The sequence below is a fragment of the Lycium ferocissimum genome, chromosome 1 (assembly GCF_029784015.1).
Source record: "Lycium ferocissimum isolate CSIRO_LF1 chromosome 1, AGI_CSIRO_Lferr_CH_V1, whole genome shotgun sequence".
Lineage (NCBI taxonomy): Eukaryota > Viridiplantae > Streptophyta > Magnoliopsida > Solanales > Solanaceae > Lycium > Lycium ferocissimum.
In genome coordinates this window covers 17,161,730-17,167,296 of record NC_081342.1, presented here as the reverse complement: position 1 = coordinate 17,167,296, position 5,567 = coordinate 17,161,730, and the positions used below count along the sequence as shown (strand labels likewise).

General features: G+C 37.2%; 1 long non-coding RNA gene across 1 annotated transcript; it reads left to right on the top strand.

The window, feature by feature from the left end:
- Positions 1-644: 644 nt before the first annotated feature.
- On the top strand, positions 645-3,689 carry LOC132050635 (uncharacterized). Its single transcript, XR_009413488.1, has 2 exons — positions 645-1,856; positions 2,088-3,689. It is a non-coding gene; the product is annotated as an uncharacterized LOC132050635 (long non-coding RNA).
- Positions 3,690-5,567: the final 1,878 nt, after the last annotated feature.

Here is a 5,567-nt window from a genome sequence, read left to right as displayed (position 1 = left end):
TTCTGAAACTCTAACGATACGAGTCTAAACTTTATTTTAAGATACGGGGTGTTACACCAAACACAAAAATGCCCAGCCCAAAGTACCTAGTGATCCGGCCCAACTCCCAATTAATGCCTCAATATCCTCCTTAATCCCTAATTCAGAGACCAAACGGACCCTAAGTGTTTCCTCCTCCATGTGCATCCACAGCTATCTATGGCCAAAAGCGGCAATGTTTCAGCGTTCTTTTGCTTTTTCCAGTATTGTTTGCTCATTTGTGGCGATGAATTTATTGTTCCTCTTCTCCTTCTCCAAAGAAATCAACAAAAAGAAACGATAACATCCTTTTCCCATTTTCTTTTTCATTTTTGAACGAAAATTCAAGACTTCTTTGAGAAGATTCAGATTTCAATCACAATATCAACGAATTTCGAAACAAATTTGTATTCCAAGGCAATCCAAACTTTGTCCCACATCGGTAGAACACCAAATATTAGTCTTCTATAAATATAGAGCCCCTCTTTTCATTTCAAAGAAGCTCTGAGACCAAAAATTGGTTTTTACACCAATAGTGATTTTTTCATAACCCCAAGAGTGAGAACACTCAGAAACCCGGCTAAGCCGTGAGTTTTGAGGACGTGCTCGCTCATGTTCAATTTCTACTCTCTGTTTCACCTAGAGAAGTTCTTTTCTTCAGTTATGTAGTAGTCAGTGTTTAAATTCTTATTTTTGTTCAAGTATGCCTGTGTCTTCCAATTAAGCAATATGGTTACCTAGAGTGTATGGATTTCTAAGAAAGAACAGTTCCGAGTTTCCTTTTGAATATCCTACATAGTCATTTGAAGTTGGTGTCTGAATGAGAATCAAGTTTAATAGTTTTGAAGGATTCCAAGTAATCATGTTGTCAAAATCTCCTTGCTTTAGGTGTGATATATGGGATAATGTGGTAACTGCCTTTAGATTAATATAAGAGAACTAGTATAAGTTCTCTAATCTTAAAATATATAATGAGCAGGTTAATAATTTAGTTCAAATAAACACTTGATTAAGAGGAGATGGGATTCCATATTTCAATTTCCAGAGAAATTATTGTTTTGTTTGGTGTGGTGTTGAATTGGCATTTGAATGAGCTCACGTGTTTCCTGGTTTCTATTTAATCTAGTGGCTTAAGGGATCAATTAGATCTTTCTTTTAACTACGACTCATCTCCAAGTATCGATCCTATCCGAGTAATGTAATCTTAATATTGTTCGAACATGTTCTTTCCTCTAATTTGCTGTTGGATGACATTTTTGAAATACCTTTGGTCTTTAAAACTTGGAGGGATTAGTGGTAAGCTGAACTTCATTTTGTTCTGACTTTAGTTGTAATCTTTGAGATTGTTATAGATCAAAATTGTTGTATGAAAAACCATTACTTAAAATCTAGAACTTAAGGCTAATAACACCTTGTCTTTTGGGGTGGAATGGAAGATAAACCAATGCTGTTAGAACTGAATTAGTTGTATTGGTAGTGATTCTTTCTAAAATGACTTGTTAAAGGAGATGACTTGTGGCACAATTAAAGAAGAGTGAAAAAAGGGGTCCTAACTTGAACTTGGCATGATTACCTCTTTTAACTCTCTAAAATTTGTATAACTCCTGGTGATATAGGCTAATGTAAAACCTTGCTTTTCTCCAATGATGTTATTATCTGATGATTGCATACAATTTCTGTTAAGCATTGAATTCTGTTCTATCATTCTTTTCCTGTTGTTATGCTGGGTTAAAGTCAAGGCAAGCTTTTGGTTTGGTTTAGCCTCCTCTGATAGCCTACCATGCCTAAGGTTCTAGAAACCTTTGGATCTTGTTGTAGCATTGGAAACATGGATGGTGGTAGCCCCTGTTTGCTATCTTATCCTTAAAATTTGATGTTTAGTCTGAGGTCCAGGACTAGTCTTTAAGTTTATTTTCTCTAAAAAGCATTGAATTGTTTTGATGCCTTCACTCTCTGATAACTACTTCAAATGGTTGACTACTAAGTATTTCTTTTAAATTGTTAGTTTGCTTAAAGATATGTAATTCTTGATACTCATTCTTTATCCCTCTTTTCTTTGCATGACTTAGGGAGTTCACATCCATAACCTCCTCGACTTGCTACCTTGGATACTATACTTGATGAGCTTACTACCATGGTTTGTTGATTGCTGCTGAATGAAAAAGAACAAATGCAACACTTGATAAGCTTGCTGCACTTGTGAAGCCCTGCAAAGGGCTGTACTTGGATTAGCTTGCTGCTACTGGTTGCTACTCGTTGTTCCTCATAGCTGTGACGTTGCGATAATCACTGGGTTACTTCATTCGAACTGCTATGGTTTCAAATCCATGATATTGTCACTGGGTTATGTTCAAAATGCGTAGCGAGGGATATTGGAAATTTCTTGGAGGAGTTTGTCTGCGATGATTCCAAAAACTACGATCTGATTTGGTGGGACTATATGCGTGTTAGGGTTAGAATGGATGTTCGGCTACTATTGAAACGCAAGATGCAAGTTAAGGTTCCGATGGGGATTCGATTACACTGTCCATTAAGTATGAGTGTCTTGGCATCTTCTGCCTGTTTTGTGGTTTAATTGGCCATTCTGATAAATGCGTCGAGGTTTGTATCGCATATCTGGTATAACTCGTGAACAATATTTTTTTGCTTCATGGCTAAGAGCGGACACGATAGCATCACGTCCCATGGCAGGATCACAGTGGATTAGACCTGGCACCGACAATCAGGAACATGACATCCCTAATGCGGCAAGTCCTATTTTCTGACATGGAATGGCCACCCCTAAATTTTTGCCATAATTCTTGCAGCGAAAAAAAGGCCACGAGTTGAGGGAACCAAAACTACTGATGAGTGTGAGCATAATGAAACTACGACTGATAGTGTGAACAACCAACTTATTGGTGCTGATCCAAAAAAAAAGGGGCTCATGGCGAGTACTGGACTCCAGACCCGCCAGACATTATGAGTTCTTTATCTTAGAATTGTCGTGGGCTTGGGAACCCACAGATAATTAAGGAATTGAAGGACATGGTTTTTTATAAGTAGCCCAGTCTCATTCTCCATCAAGAAGCGAAGACAGGTTGGTCAACACTTAACTAAATCAGGCCCAACTAAATTACAAAGGTTTGCTTGTTGTTGATCCTGTAGGCTCCAGTGGGGGTCTAGCTCTACTTTGGAAGAGAAAAAAAAACTCATGCTCACTCATTAGCTACCACAAATACCTTATTGATGTGGAGGTTCATTTACCAGGTATTCCTCCGCTTTACAGGTTTTCACGGCTATCCAGGATCGCACCAAAGACGTTACTCTTGGAATTTATTAAAATCACTCAAAGATAGGTCTCAGCTCCTATGGTGTATCGTTGGTGACTTCAATGATATACTTGACTATGGTGATAAATTGGGTCGTATACAACAACCAGAAGGGAGGATAAATGGGTTTAGAGAAGCGGTGAATTTTTGTAATCTTTTTGATCTTGGCTATGTTGGCAACTGGTTCACGTGGGAACGTTGCAGGAATACACATAATTGGGTAATAGAACGGTTAGACCGTGCACTGGTCAATAAAGATTGGCAATTCTATTTCCCGAATGTAAAAGTAGATCACATTGAATCTGCCTCTTTTGGTCACATAGGCATTTTTTTAAATTTGGGACTGAAAGTTATTTGTTATATGGCTAAGTCTTTTCCGTTTAAGAATTCTTATTTCACAACCCAAATAGCCATGAGTGGCACCCACACTAATTCACCTAGTGGGCGAACCAATTTCCTTAACTAACCATCCAACGATTAACAATTACCTAGCCATTTTTAGACATATCTAGAATATAAACAAAGTAATAATCATCCAAACGTCTAACCATCCCATTAATGATTTACAAATGAGGAAGTCTAACTATTACAACCCCAAAATTTGAAAGTCATCGTACAAGGACTCTAAAACGTAACAGTCTAAAGAATGAACAATTGTCTGAACTAAACATAAATGTCTAAAATGGAATAGACATCCAAAATGAGAAAGATCTTCAGGAAGCTTGGCATGAATCGGAGCTCACCCTCAAATATGTCGTTAACTGGCCTTACACTAAATATGAGGTCTGGTAGGCATATCTGGATCACAATCTGCACTCAAAAGAATGCAGCAAGGTAGTATCAATACAAACACTATGTACCAAAAGAGATATCATAGGCCAACTCAGATTAGTATCATGCATAAAATCACGAAATCAATAAACTAGACAGATAGGCACAACAATACATAACCACAAGAAATTATCAACAAGAATCATCCCACTGAATTAAGATAAGCTCACACAACCAACAATCAATAAAAGTAACTCAAATCATGTAATCACTAACACAGTTGTATCTCACGAATCATCTCAACTCTGTCACATATTCGTACACACATGCTAAATGGTATTATTTTTGTTAATTAGTCATGACCTGCAGGGGACTTATGGTGTCCATGTACCACTCACTACGGAACTAACCTCGGATAACGAACTCATAACTAGGCCACATGCTCACCGTCTGTCAAATGTGCCTTCTCATATTTATATTATCTTTCTCATCACAATGTATTTACGTTCACAATCAATTATGGAATGTGAACAATCAATAAGTCAATATCAAGGAACACAAGTCACCATGTCACAAGTCATATCAAGACTCAAGAATCAATTTATCAATTCCATGAATAAGGTATTACTTCAAGTCAACAAGAAGAGTATTCATTAACTCCTTCTTTACCATATCATAATAATTAATCACATAATAAATCAACCAATTATCAAATAAGGGAATGTCCAACCACACTTTATGTCTGAAGCCCTAATCATGCTTCTCCTATCAATTTCATAACATATACAATCAACTAATTAAAGTCTAACTCAAGTAGACAGTAACCTACCTCGAAGCAGAACTGGGACAATGCAATTACTCCGCGATAGCTTTCCCCTTTGGCAAAGCTTCCGACTGTTCAAAGTCTAGAAATATAGCGCTACATAAAGATTCAAATCATCTACTCAAACAATACACCAATTGGGGAAAAGAACCAACTACTTCTACCCCTTTTAAATGGGTGAACTATCACTAAGCGTGAATTCATACTAGTATTGATCCCAATAATCATATCCTATCCGTTCATGGGTTTTCTAATCGTTTCAGCCCTTTTTATGCTAAAGTTACCATCTTTATGAAACCCTAAGTCTCAATACATCATTCCCATCATGCAATAATCAAATTCTCATCCTAGGAAGTGATATTCTACGCTCCTAGATGATTACACAACAATAAAATCAGTAACCCATTCATTTATTCGAGGGTTTGCAGTTTCTAGGGTTCTATCCTTTCATTCACCATTAGAGACCCTTTAATTAATCATGGAACCTAGCACGATGTTGGAATGAACAAGTGAAGGGTTGAGACTTACCTTTCAAGAGAGTTTTAGCCCTAGCCTTAGAATTTCGCCACAAGAATTCTTGAAAACTATTTTGGAGTTGTGTGGGGAATGGGTCTAGAATAAAGAAAATAAAACACGGATTCAGC